Source organism: Aquarana catesbeiana, linkage group LG03 (assembly GCF_042186555.1).
Source record: "Aquarana catesbeiana isolate 2022-GZ linkage group LG03, ASM4218655v1, whole genome shotgun sequence".
Classification (NCBI taxonomy): Eukaryota; Metazoa; Chordata; class Amphibia; order Anura; family Ranidae; genus Aquarana; species Aquarana catesbeiana.
Genome location: NC_133326.1, coordinates 588769931 through 588785130, shown reverse-complemented (window position 1 = coordinate 588785130; position 15200 = coordinate 588769931).

The following is a 15200-nucleotide window of genomic DNA, read 5'->3' as shown; positions in this document are numbered from 1 at the left end:
TCAGGCTTTTTGCATAGCTCCCAACTGTCCCTGATTTGGTGGGACTATTCCTGATCTGGAGCAATGTCCCTCTTTCCCCCTCATTTGTCCCTCATTTTGGTCTGATCTATATAGTTGTATATAAAATGCACTTTTTATCTTTCAAAAAGTGTTTCCCCGTGCTAAACCTTTCATACAAAATTCTAAATTGTTACATTTGTAAATTTTAAATATCAATATAAAAGAATAGTAGTAATAGTAAAAAAAAAATAAAAAAAAAAAGCCTGCGTGGATTTAATTAACCTTTTTTTTGGTTAATTCTCCTTTAAGGGGATGTGGCAGGGGGTGTGTCCTATGCATACATAAGTTTGCTAGTAGGTGACCCTCATTTCCATCTCAAAATGTTGGGAGGTATGATTTTTGTCACGTCTCCATTGGTGGATTGGGCAGGATATTACTACAAAGGTAAGGGTAGAAACTTTACAGTGCCTTATTTTACTTTGTCATATTGCACTCAGAGTACAGAAAGACTTGGAGCCATAAGGAATAAATGGAGTGCAGGGCCTGCATGACAGGATGGATGGGGAATCCAGGAGCACAGCAGTGGCGGCCCGTCCTTACAGGGCGCAGGAGTGCCACCCCCCTAAACCATGTGCCTGGCCCCTAATTTACATGCAACATGGTTTTTCATCTCTCGGGGTGATGGGGAGGAGTGTAGGAGTTTTACTGCAGGAAAAGGTGGGTCTGTAACAGTCGGAGTCGGACACCATCATAGGAACTTCCCTCCCTGCCTGGTAGTTTTTCTATGTCGGTGGGAGAAGGATAGGTTTGTTTTTTTTTTTTTGGTGCAGCGATTTGGACCCCTTGAAGAGCTTAAAGATCTGTTGCAATAGTGGGGACCCATTGGTTGGTATGGTGTCCTCTGGTTGGGTGGTCCAACAATAGGGTTCAGGTAGTGGCGGCACTGTATGGTGTCTGTGGACAATTGGTAATGTCCCAAAAGCAGTGTCTTGCGTCTGGGAAAAACAGTATTTATATATTTGAAAAATGGTGCCACAGACACAAAATTCTTGCCAATTAATAATGTAATGTTACATTTGTTATTTTTATTCTTATATTTTATTAATAAAAGGCTTTTCAAGCTAAGTATGTATTATTTTGTTGGGGTAAGTGGGGGGCAGAGTTTTGGGATAGGTTAGTATATTGGGGGGTGGTTACATCTTACCTCCCCAAGTCTTGCGCTCTTAGTAATCAGTGACTATGTACAGCAATACAGCAGCTACTGCTTGTCAGACTCACCACGTGTATGGATTATTTTTGGAGAATAAGATTATTGTTTGGAGTTGCTTTAAGTACTTTTTGTTTAACGTGGATGTAAAGGCAGAAGGTTTTTTTCACCTTCATGCATTCCATTCCCAAATGCTTACCTGAGCCTGATCTCGATGCAGCGATGTGCTGAATTCTATCCCCAAATACTTACCTGAGCCTGCTGTCGATACCGTGCATAGTCTCTCTTGCCTCTCTTACTCCTCATTGGCTTAGAGACAGCAGCAGTAGCCACTGGCTCTTGCTGCTGTCAATCACAGCCAGTGGGGAAGGGATGGGGGGTGGTGCTGAGTCACACTCTGTCTATTTTATGGACACACAGAGCATGGCTCAGGAGCGAGCATGCACAAGTGCCCCCATAGCCAGCAGCTTGCTATGGTGGGAAATCGGCAGGGGGGAAGAACCTGGAGCGCTGGCAGGGAACCTGAGAAAAAACTGCACAGAGCAGGTAAGTATAACATGTTTGTTATTTTAGGAGAGAAACAAACATGGTTGTACAGCTTGGGGTTGGGGTTGTCCCCAGGCTTGTCCAAACAAAAGAGTCAGTAATACTAAACAAGCATGTCAAAGAGTGATGCCGTGTACACACAATCGGAATTTTGGCCCGCAAAAGACCAATGAGAGCTTGTCGTCGGAAAATGTGACCGTGTGTATGCTCCATCGGACTTTTGCTGGCCGAATTCCAGCCAGCAAAAGATTGGGAGCATGTTCTCAATTTTTCGGTCAGAAAAAGTTCCTATCCAAAAATGCGATTGTCTGTGGCAATTCCAACGCGCAAAATTCCTACGCATGCTCAGAAACAATTCGACGCATGCTCGCAAGCATTGAACTTCATTTTCTCAGCTCATCCTATAGTGTTGTACATCACCGTGTTCTTGACGGTCGTAAGTTCAGCGAACTTTTGCGTGACCGTGTGTATGCAAGGCAAACTTGAGAGGAATCCCGTCGGAAAAGCCATCATATCTTTTTCCGACAAGAAGTTCGATAGTAAAAAACCTGCACTTTACTTAGCACTAGTAGTTCCTGGTTAACAATATATTTTCAGTGGTCCTTGGGTTCAGTTATATTTTTTGTGGTTTCTGGGTCACAATATATTTTTACTGGTTCCTAGGTCACAATATATTTTTACTGGTTCCTAGGTCACAATATATTTTTACTGGTTCCTAGGTCACAATATATTTTTACTGAAAATAGCACTGACTTCTTGTCCAGATGTTGTAACATTGCTGGATATATTATTTTGGCATGTCGGTAGACAGGCAGTGAAAGGGAAATGCTGAGCACACTCACAATATTCATTTCAAACGAAGTAGTACTATTCTGTGAATTGTTATAGTAAAATAATACATGACTACAGCTTGGTGTCCTACAGAAAGAGAAATGCTCTTTTCTGTGCAGCGTTGGTTGCAAGCCGAAGTATGACTTGTGCTTTAAAAATGTCAAAATATGTTGATGGTCTTTCATTAGCAGAAAAGCTTATTTTGGAGAACGATCGCTCTACACAAAGGAAGGATAGAGTCACTGTGCCCCCTAGTGTCTACTCAGCAAACTGTCTCCTTCTGCATTTTGGCTGTCAACCAGCTATAACCTAAAGACAACAACAAGGTCTAGTCACTTCAGCAAGCTTTATGCACAAAATAATCATCAATCGATCTGATTTCAGCTGTATTGGACTACACCCTCATTTTTATATGCATCAATGATAGTCCACAGCATCTAATCTTAGGGGACATGGTGATCAGATGTGTTTCAAAGCCATGAATATTGTGTTCCATAAGCCAGAAAACAATATTATGCTTAACTTAAGGCAAGCAACTAAATAAACAGCTAAACAAGATACACGCACAAAGCCCTGCTGAACAGAAAAGCCATACATAAGGAGGGGTGGAGCCTGGATGGGGGCAGTTGGTCAGGAAGAGACACGAGGAGGCAGATTTTCTCTGCTCCTCTACAACAATGGCCGACATCGATCTCCTTCTGGCACGTTTGCGGCAGGCAGCGGCGTCCAAGGGACCGGAGTGGCTTCACAGCCAGGTTGCAGGGCTTCTTGAGGACAAGGCAGGCGGTTCGGCGATGGAAGGTGAGGGGACTGCACGTGCGTGGAGGTCGCGGCCTCCGGCGCGGTATTCGCCGGGACCCGATGGCCGAACGGGTTGCCAGGCCCGGAGCCCAAGGGGGGAACAGTCCGCTCCAACGGCCAAGAGAAGCCACCCGCTGGCCGCTGCTAGGCCCGGGCGGAATACACGCCGCGGTCACAGCGCGGTGGGCGGGGCCACGGGCCAGCATGGCGCCGCTTCCCTGCTTACAGTGCCCAGGTATGCGGACCCCCCAGCAGCTCTCCACGAGCCGAGGGGGAGGACAGAAAGGGGAGAGCAGCCGCAGCAGCGTCCAGGGCAGCGAGTAAAGGCATGGCTGGCACAGCAGGTGGACATCGGTCGCCTGGCGTGGGGAAGGACCATCAGGATGGAAGACAGAGGACTGCTCAGGCCGGCCCGGTAGCAGCTATTCCAGGGTGGCGTGGAATCCAGTCGGGAGGCGGAGTTTCGGAGGTCAGACAGGTCACTCCACAGCGGGTGCATACGGCCTCCAGTAGGGACGCGCCTGGGGGGCTCACTACGCCGGCAAGCCCAGCTCAAGGGGACTGGTCGGAAGATGAGGAGTTGGAGGAAGGTGAGGAGGAGCAGGATACGGCGGTAGAAACCAGATCGGCGGCTGTCGGGAAGTCTCCGGGTCAGCCCGGTAAGTCCATCGATAATTTATCTTTTACCAATGCTTTACAAAATTTATTGGGTGTGGTTACCATGGGTACGGCAGGGGCAGTCACCCATTCGCCACGACTGACGGGGCAGGGTCATGACCAGCAAGTGGCGGAACAAGGATCCGCCAGTTCGGGGTCAGGGGGACAACTTAAAGAGCTATTGGAGAGCCTGCGGGCGCTAGTAGGGCGTTTGGGGAGCAACCTCCACAAGCGACCACGGAGGCAGTATCCCAGGGATCACAAAGAAATGGCGGGGGTTTGTCCACTGGGGGGGAGGTGGAAGTTTCCTCGGCCACAGGGGTGTCTACTGACAAGACACTGGAGTCTGGGGTGGGTAAGGAAAAGTCGGGTGAAAAAGAGGCAGTGGAGGCTACAGGAAGGACGGACATAGTCAGGATTGCAGACGTGGCAAAATGCGAGGTATATGTCTGTTTTGAAGGCCCGCTAGGTGCGCATTTGAAACAGGAGGTTCGGGAAAAAATTTACAAAGGGGAATACGTGGAAATCTTTTCCTTGTTGCCGTTGGAAAAGTTTAACCTGGACAGGGTTAAGCCTGATGACTCCAAGAAGGAAGATGAGGGGAAGAGGAGATACAGGCTGATCCCACAGACGTTTGTTAACTGGTTACAAGCGTTCGCTATCATGGCCAGCGTCATTGGTGAAAAGAACCCCGAACATTGTTTGGGGTTGTTTTGTTATATGGATGCTATTGGGGAGGCACACAGAGTTTATGGGGGAATGACTTCGCTGCGTAATGACAAGCAGTTTCGACAACGCAGAGCGGTTCGTCCGGCTCTGCATTGGGACCATAAGGACATTAGCCTGTGGATGAGACTGATGTCCTCGGCTAGGGCCTCGTCTCAGTTTTTTCAAGGGGGGCCAGGGGTACACACTCCTCAGGACTACCGGCCGGCAAAAAATGGGAAGTGTGCTGGCAATTCAATAAAGGAACCTGTAAGTTTGGGGGATCGTGCAAATTCAAGCACGAATGCTCAGGGTGTGGGGGAGCCCACACACTGGCCAGGTGCTTCAAAAAAGGGAAACGTACCGGGGAGCCTGTTAACAAGAGGGATGACGCCGGTAAAGGTGGAAAGGATGCTGCCTTTCCTAAGTTAGTATCCGGATAGGGAAGCGGCATCGCTGATTACCGCAGGTTTTCGGGAAGGGTTCAAAATACCGTGTTCCTTGGAGGTGGTTCCTCCTATGGCATGGAACTTAAAATCAGCGTTGCAACACCCAGGGGTGGTGGGAGAAAAATTGGCAAAAGAGGTGGCATTAGGCCGCATGGTAGGGCCATTTGAGTTAAAGCCATTACCGGATTTGGTGGTGTCCCCACTGGGTGTGGTGCCCAAAAAGGAGCCGAATAAGTTTTGGCTAATTCATCACTTATCCTTTCCAAAAGGGGGCTCGGTCAACGATTTCATTGACCCTGACGCATGCGCGGTGTCCTATACTTCCTTTGATGCAGCGGTGCGGTGGGTCAGGAGGTATGGAAAGGGGGCACTGATGGCAAAATCTGACATAGAAGTGGCGTTTAGGCTACTTCCAGTGCCCCCAGACAGCTTTCGGCTACTGGGTTGCCACTGGCAGGACCAGTTTTACGTTGATAAATGTTTGCCCATGGGTTACTCCATTTCTTGCGCCATGTTTGAAGCGTTCAGTTCCTTTTTGGAGTGGGTGATTAGGGATGTCTCGGGGCTGGACTCGGTTATCCATTACTTGGATGACTTCCTCTGTATAGGTCCCCCTTCCTCCAGTGTGTGTGCGATTCTATTGTCAACGTTGCAACACATTGCGGGAAGGTTCGGAGTGCCATTGGCAGCCGAAAAACGGAAGGCCCGACAACCGAGATTACTTTTTTGGGCATCGTAATTGACTCCATGGCAATGGAATGCAGGTTACCGCAGGAAAAATTAGTGGATTTGCAGAAGGAGATCCGGGAGATTCGTGGAATGCGGAAGGTGCAATTGCGGACCCTGCAGTCATTGCTAGGTAAGCTAAATTTCGCTTGTAGGATCATACCCATGGGTAGGGTGTTTTGTCGGCGGCTGTCGGCAGCTATGGCGGGAGTAAAAGCCCCCACACATTTTATTAGGCTGACTCTGGAGCATCGGGAGGACCTGAAGGTATGGTATAAATTTTTGTCGGTGTACAACGGAAGATCAGTTTGGATGTCAGGTCCGGTAATTAACTCCGATGTGGAACTAGTTACAGACGCGGCGGGTTCTACGGGTTACGGAGCATACTTTCAAGGGCAATGGAGTGCAGAACCTTGGCCAAAATCGTGGGTGGAGGCGGGGTTTCTTCGTAACCTGGTACTGTTGGAACTGTTTCCAGTTGTGCTGGCCATTGAGTTATGGGGGCGGTCTTGCCAGAATTTAAAGTTGAGACTGAATTGTGATAACATGGGGGTTGTTCAGGTTGTCAATCGCACGTCAGCGTCTTCCCAACCTGTCATCAGGCTGATGTGACAGTTGGTATTGCGGTGCTTGCAATTGAATACCTTTATATATGCTGTGCACATACCGGGGATTGAAAATACACTGGCTGATTCGCTGTCTCTCTTTCAGTGGGACAAGTTCAGGGAACTAGCTCCGGCAGCAGAGAAGGAAGGGATTCCTTGCCCGGAGTGGATCTGGGAGCTGGCATTGGAGTCGCCACAGGATGGATCCAGCAGTCGGTGAGTAAGCCCACTTGGATGGCCTATATGTGAAGGTATGGAGAGAATGGGTGGGTTTAATCCAAGAAGCTGGGGCGGACAAGGATGGGGCTGAGGTGAGATTGCTGGTCCTGTATTTCGTTTCCAGAAATATGGAAAACGGGGTTGCGGTGTCATCTATCGAAAAGAAGATGGCTGCTTTGTCATTCCTTTTCAAGTTACAAAGGGTGGAGGATTGGACTAAAGAATTTTGGGTTAGGCAAGCCCTCAAGGGGTACAAAAAAGGACAAAAAAGGAAAGATGCACGAAGGCCTGTCACTTTTGCGAACCTGGTGTCCATTTGTGGGCAGTTGGGGTCAGTATGTTCTTCGAGTTATGAATATTTGCTGTTTACGGCAGCTTTTTCGTTGGCGTTTTTTGGGGCGTTCAGGATTGGGGAACTGGTTAGCCCGGCACGGCGGGATGCGGGTGGCATTTTGGTGCAGGATGTTCGGCCATACAGGGATAAAGTGTGTTTACGACTGCGGCGGTCAAAAACGGATCAGACGGGAAAAGGTGTGGACGTATGGTTGTTCGCTTTGCCGGGATCCACGTTATGCCCGGAAAGAGCGGTCAAGGAATTTGTACAGGTTAGGCCGATGGGTGGAGGGCCATTCTTGTGTCATGAGGATGGGTCTTACTTATCTAAATTTCAATTTGTAGCAGTATTTCGAAAATGTTTGACGAAAATGGGTTTGGATGGGAGGGCTTACGCTTCACACTCCTTCCGCATTGGGGCGGCTACTGAAGCTGCCAGATGTGGGTTGGATGAGGCAGCCGTGAGGAGGATCGGTAGATGGGAATCGAAAAGATTCCGCACCTACATACGACCTCAATTGATAATGGAATAAAAAAAAAAAAAAAAAGGGGGGGGGGTTTGTTGGGGGTTTTTGGTGTTCAGATGCGTTGGGATTTTGTTTCAGGTTTGTCATAAGTGATATCTCCTTGGCTTGTGATTTTTCATTTCAGATGGAGGTGCTCCATGCCTAGTCTGGATTCTTGGGCACTCATATGTGTGTTGGGGGGCCAGGAGAGGTGATGCGAGACCGGATGGGCGGCAGCTGGGAATATCGAGGAGAGAGGCATATATCAGGTTGCTGGGGAGACCGGGTGTGATGTGGGGTAGGGTGGTTATGGAAGTGGAACGTTATGCGTGGTTAGGCAGACCACCAGATGTTTTGGTCATTCACGCGGGAGGGAATGATTTAGGGGTGCGTACGGTCAGAGAATTAATAGCAGATGTCAAGTCGGATTTGCTATATATCCGAACGGTTTTTCCCAATACCCTGCTGTTATGGTCCGACATGGTGGCACGAACAACCTGGCGCAAGGCAAGGTCTGTTGAACGGCTTAACAAAGCATGTATACGTGTTAACAAAGTGGTGGGGAGGTTTTTGGCGCAGCAGGGGGGCATGGTGATCCGGCATAGAGAACTGGAAACTAATGTTGGCTTCTATTTATGCAGGGATGGTGTTCACCTCACGGATGTGGGGATTGATCTGTGGACCATGGGGCTGCAGGACGGGATCCAACGGGCATTGAGGGTGTGGAGGGGCCCGTAAGGATAAGGTTTCATCCTTTCGGGCTGTGGCTGTGTTTTCTGTTGGTCGGTGACGGTAGCGGTAAAGAAATGTGGTAAAAAGGGGTGGGGGGTATGGCCCCTCCGGTGTATTCCCGAAAAGGAATACCGGTATGTTTACACTGCGGGCAAGGGGTTGTCTCTGAGCCATTTATAATCCAGTAGCATGGTGTGGTCTCGTTAATTTAAGATGGAAAGGTAAAGGGGGGTTGGAGTAAAATGGTATAGCAGTAAGAGGTAATATGTGGGTACATCTTGAATACACTTGTCATGTGCTTAGTGACCCCCCCTCCAATCCCAGTCTATGCAATGCTTGACACCCAGTCAAATTGTGGCACTAGAATTGGTTGCATATAAAAACTAATTTAATGATTTTAATGAATACAAAAGCTGCATGAATTTGTGTTGTATGTATATATATATATATATATATATATATATATATATATATATATATATATATTTATATTATATTGGTTATATATATATATGTACAGTTCAATATTGCATTTTGCCCACCCTTTGCAGTTATAACAGCTTCAACTCTTCTGGGAAGGCTGTCCACAAGGTTTAGGAGTGTGTCTATGAGAATGTTTGACCATTCTTCCAGAAGCTCATTTGTGAGGTTAGGCACTGATGAGGACAAGTAGACCTGTCTCGCAGTCTCCTCTCTAATTCATCCCAAAGGTGTTCTATCGGGCTGAGGTCAGGACTCTGTGCAGGCCAGTCAAGTTCCTCCATCCCAAACTCTCTCATCTATGTCTTTATGGACCTTGCTTTGTCCACTGGTCCAAATTATTTGATGGAGGGAGGATTATTGTGTGGAGTTTTTTTTTAGGGGTTGGGCTTGGCCCCTTAGTTCCAGTGAAAGGAACTAAGGGGCAAATACTTACCAGAGCCCCATCTCTGTCCAGCAATGTCCATGAGTGTCTCAGCTGTCCGAGACTCTACCTCCTGATTGGCTGAGACACAATAGCTGTGCCATTGTCACCTGCTGTGGTCAATCAAAGTCAGCCAGTCAGGAGAGAGAGGGAGTGGGGCCAGGCTGCAGCCGTGACTTTGCTCGGGTGCCCCTATAGGAAGCTGTTTGCTGTGGGGGCTTTCAACAGTAGGGAGGGGCCAGGAGCACAGAAGAGGGACCTGAGAAAAGGAGGATCAGGGCTGCTCTGTGCAAATCCACTGCAAAAGAGCAGGTAAGTATAACATGTTTGTTATTTTTATTGAAAAAAAACCCAAGACTTTACAATCACTTTAAGGCATCAGCATACCAAGACATTTTGGGCAATTTCATGCTCCCAACTTTGTGGAAACCCTTTGGGTATGGCCCCTTCCTGTTCCAACATGACTGCGCACCAGTGCACAAAGCAAGGTCCATAAAGACATGGATGAGCGAGTTTGGGGTGGAAGAACTTGACTGGCCTGCACAAAGTCCTGACCTCAACCCGATAGAACACCTTTGGGATAAATTAGAGCGGAGACTGCAAGGCAGGCCTTCTCGTCCACATCAGTGCCTGACCTCACCTCTTCTGGAAGAATGGTCAAACATTCCTATAGACACACACCTAAACTTTGTGGACAGCCTTCCCAGAAGAGTTGAAGCTGTTATAGCTGCAAAGGGTGGGCCAACTCAATATTGAACCCTACGGACTAATAGGGCGTACACACGGTCGGATTTTGTTCGGACATTCCGACAACAAAATCCATGGATTTTTTCCGATGGATGTTGGCTCAAACTTGTCTTGCATACACACGGTCACACAAAGTTGTCAGAAAATTCGATCGTTCTGAACGCGGTGACGTAAAACACGTACGTCAGGACTATAAACAGGGCAGTGGCCAATAGCTTTCATCTCTTTATTTATTCTGAGCGTGCGTGTCACTTTGTCCGTCGGATTTGTGTACACACGATCGGATTTTGTTGTCGGAAAATTTTGTCTCCTGCTCTCCAACTTTGTGTGTCGGAAAATCCGATGGAAAATGTCCGATGGAGCCCACACACGGTCGGAATTTCCGACAACACGCTCCGATCGCACATTTTCCATCGGAAAATCCGACCGTGTGTACAGGGCATTAGACTGGAATGTCAATAAAGTTTATGTGTGTGCAAAGGCAGATGTCCCAATACTTTTGACACTATAGTGTGTGTGTAAATAAATTAATTATATATATATATATATTGAAATAAGGTGAAGGGATTTATTTATTAATATCTGTTTAAAATAACCGTTTTTATATATTACCAGCTGTGTTCTTGTGCTCAGTTTCTGAGGAAGCTAATTAGCCACCAGCATGTTTTGGTAAGTAGAATGAAAACCACAATACGTACCTCTGCTTTAACAGTCTGATACCGAGTGGTGGCCCGTCCACACGGGGCACAGGGGCGCCACCCCCTAATCCAATGCGCCCAGGCCCCCATTTTACACGCAAGGCCATTTATTTCAATGGGGTTTTTTTAGAAGCACTTGATTAGAGCCTGAGGCTCTAATTCAGTGGTTCTCAACTCCAGTCCTCAGGACCCACCAACAGGTCAGGTTTGCAAGATAGCTGAAATACATCACAGGTGATATAATTTGCTGCTCAGGGATTGCAGTATTCTAGTCTGCAACTCCCCAAGGTAATACTTAAAATCTGGCCTGTTGGTGGGTCCTGAGGACTGGAGTTGAGAACCACTGCTCTAATTGACTTAAAAAAAGGTGGGCGGAGCCCACCCAGTTGTGTGACAATAGAGAATTAATATATATTTGCTATTGTCTTCCTGATTCTCCTCCCAGCCAATCGGGAAGCGGGTCCTGAGGCCTGTCACCCGATTGGCCGAGAGGAGAAGCAATCCTCCTCCGAGGAGGAAGGAGAGGCAGGGGAAGCCGCGACCTAGATGGGGTAAGTGCGGGGCTGGTGATCGACCGACTGACCGGGGGAGGGGGGATGCCTGTGACCCGACCAACTGACCGGAGGGTGCATTGTTTGCCGCCCCCTCCCCAAAACAATATACCATCAGCCACCACTGCTGATACCTACAAGGTCGCCCTGTACAAACAAGTGGCAAACACCCCAGTCTATAACTAGCCTTTGCAGTAAGGTGTCCCATCTGTCCCTGTGCCTCCAGGAAAACCTGTCTGTCCACTGCTTTATGTGCTCCAACTTGGAGGCTTTGAAAACTCTAGAGTTGGGACCACAGTATACAGAGGAGCCTTGATGTAGGCACATACATTTGCAAATGTATGCAAACTAAACATTTTGTTTTTAACATGAATTGTTAGACGCAATCAATTTGCGGTTCTTTGCAGGCTAGCTTGTAAGTTTGCTGGGAAATTTTTGTTTGTGCTGCAAGGTCCCCAGCCTGCGAACTCCCTCAGCTTCTTACTGGTGCTAGTCTTCAGCCACCTGACTCCCGCACATGTGTAGGAATTCAGTCATCCCAACACACAGGCACCATAGCAAAAGGGAAACTGAATTGCACATGCACAGCACAGCATAAATTCTACAGATAACTGCAAGCAAGCAGGTAGGTTTACTGTATTGCAAAAGTGACACGCAATGTCTATTCAGCAAAAGAAAGAGTCTGCAAGCTCACAGTTTTTTCTATTTGAGATTTAGTTCCGCTTTAAGATAGCCCTCAGGGAACTAACATTTCTAGAAGATGACATCTTATTTTCTTGAGTGCATGTTTCATTTAATCCTTTCCTAACTTACCTAATTCTACTTTTCCTTCAACTCTTAATCATCTTAAAGATGAACATAAACGATAATAATACATTTCTATTAATTGCATCATCTTGGTCAGTTAAATATATAATTGAAAAATTTTAATTTATTTTACAAGTGCAAAAAAAAAGCAGCTGTTCAGCCAAAAACATATAAGCTTACGGTACTTCCTTTTGCCTTTGGAATGCTAGCATTGTTATCTGCTATCTTTGTTGGTTACAAAATACCTCCCCCTGTTATGAAGATGAGAGGGCAGTGTAATGTAGTCCATACATTGTGTTACGTAGTCCTAATACACTCCCTGTCCTAAAGCGACATTGAAGCCTTTCTTTTTTTAAATAAACAAACAAACGTGTTATATTTACCTGCTCTGTGCAGTGGTTTTGCACAGAGAACCCCCGATCCTCCTCTTCTCAAGTCCCGGTGCTCCTGGCTCCTCCCTCCTGCCTTGTGCCCCCACAGTAAGCAGCTTGCTGTGGGGGCACTCAAGCGGCTGGGCTCCCGAGCCGGGGCTCTATGTGTCAATTCACACACGATGCTGCGGCTGGGCCCTGCCCTATCCGTCCCCTTATTGACTCACTGGCTGTGATTGACAGCAATGGGGAGCCAAAGGCTTCCGCTGCTGACAAAAGCCAATCAGGAGTGCGAGTCCCCAGAGTGGCAAGGCTCTTGTGGACATCGCTGGATTGAGAGGGGGTTCAGATAAGTATTAGGGGGGGCTGGGGGGGGTGCTGCACACAGAAGGTTTTTTACCTTCATGCATATATATATATATATATATATATATATATATATATATATATATATCACAAAGTTAAAAAAAACCTTGTGCCTTTACAGCCACTTTAAGGAGAAAACGCTGTTTACAATGGTTGTCATCCCAGGACAAGGAGTGTGTTAATGACAGGATCACCAGTTTAAAATAAAGGAAAACAGTGCAAAAAAAAAGAAGAATGCAGCCACCACATGCATGGATTAGGAAGCTGTAATTTTTTTTTTTTTTTGTTTATGGGTGTCGATATGCTTTTAATTGATTTTTTTTAATGAGAGTTGCCATACTCGCTGGTCACTATCTCACAGGCTCTGATCACGGTGCAGGTGCCTGCATTGCCTAAAAATCTCTACTAAAGGAAGATTCAGCAGAGCGCATAAGAGGCACAGCACCTGTTTAATTCATTTAAATTGTATATTGATTTCTGGCAGGCCAGGAGGGAACTATGGGTACAATGTGCAATGACAGCAAATCATCCTTGTACTTTGTCGGGAAAACAAATCATATATATCTTTGTAGTAGCCCCCTCCTCCCCTCCGCTGCAGTTATAAAAGTCAACCCACTTGACCCATAGAAGTACTATGCAACATTTATGCAAAGCTCATTCCATCCTTTATTCTGCAAAATATCCCTTGTTGCTGCATAAATAAGGCCACAAAGCAGCAGTAAGCAAGAAAGATAATTAAATATGATAATAGAGGCTTCCTGCTGTCTTAGCTACGGGTAAAAATATACAAACAATAAGCAGAAAGTCTTTTCATGTTGCCATTTGGAGATTTGATTTGTGATGCGACTAAGCTGGATTCCGGGAAATTGCATTATTTAAACACAGTGACAAGCGAAAGGAAAGGGATTAATAATGTCAAAAACTTTTGTATTTGATAGTTCAAAGATCACAAGCTTGGAATCTCTGTCGGAGTCCTGAAGGTGGAATATAGCAGGAAAGCATTAGTAATGTGATGTGCCCCATGTATGCAAGTTTTATTTTCACTTTTGAATGATAAGCTTTTTATGGAATCCTATTTCTCATTTTGTGTTGGATTTTTTATCTGTAATGTCTCACTTCTCATTACTGTGTCTGTAACCTACTCTGACATGACACGTGAGCATGGGTTGTCTACATGGATATTAAGCCTGTGTAGGAACACCCACTCCTCCAGACTGACATCATTAAGGCATTTTGATCTTTCCTTTAAAGCAGATATTCATCCTCAGAGGGAACTTCCCTCCAACCCACCCCTCCTCCCCTAAACCCTGCCTCTCACCCCCCCCCCCCCCCCCCATGCTTCATGAATAGCACCCTCTAAGGCTCGATTCACACAGGGGCAACACGACTTCAACGCGACTTTGCAACGCGACTTCAATGCGACTTCAACGCGACTTGTGGATCCGACTTTGCCCTGCGACATGTGTCCGACTTTCAATGAACGGGGATCTGACTTGGATCCCCGCCACTGTGTTTGGTATGAATCTTTAGGGGGAACTCTGCGCCAAATTTTAAATAAAAAACCGGCATGGGTTCCCCCTCCAGGAGCATACCAGGCCCTTGGGTCTGGTATGGACCTTGAGGGGAACCCCCTACGCCGAAAAAACGGCGTGGGGGTCCCCCCCAATCCATACCAGACCCTTATCCGAGCACGCAGCCCGGCCGGACAGGCCGCATGCCCTCAACATGGGGGGTTGGTGCCTTGGGGGAGGGGGCGCATTGCGGGCCCCCCCCCCAAAGCACCTTGTCCCCATGTTGATGAGGACAAGGGCCTCTTCCCGACAACCCTGGCCGTTGGTTGTCGGGGTCTGCGGGCAGAGGGCTTATCAGAATCCGGGAGCCCCCTTTAATAAGGGGGCCCCCAGATCCCGGCCCCCCACCCTATGTGAATGAGTATGGGGTACATCGTACCCCTACCCATTCACCTAGGGAAAAAGTGTCAATTTAAAAAAAAACACTACATAGATTTTTAAAGTATTTTATTAGACAGCTCCGGGGGTCTTCTTCCGACTTCGGGGGTCTCTCCGGTTCTTCTCCACGCTCTCCGGATCTTCCTCCGGGCTCCTCCGCTCTCTTCTGCCGCTCTTTTGCTAAAGCGGAGGAGCCCGGTCTTCCGTTTTCTGCCCTCTCCTCTTCTTCTGATGTTGACACGACGCTCTCTCCGGCTAGAATGCTCTCTGTGCACTCCGCTCTGACTTATATAGGCGGTGACCCCGCCCCCTTATGCCGTCACAGAAGAGGGCAGAAGGCAGAAGATTGAAGATTGAAGACCGGGCTCCTTCGCTATAGCAAAAGAGCGGCAAAAGAGCAGAAAATAGCGGAGGAGCCCGGCAGAAGATCCGGAGAGCGCGGAGAAGAACCGGAGAGACCCCTAAGTCGGAAGAAGACCCCCGGAGCTGT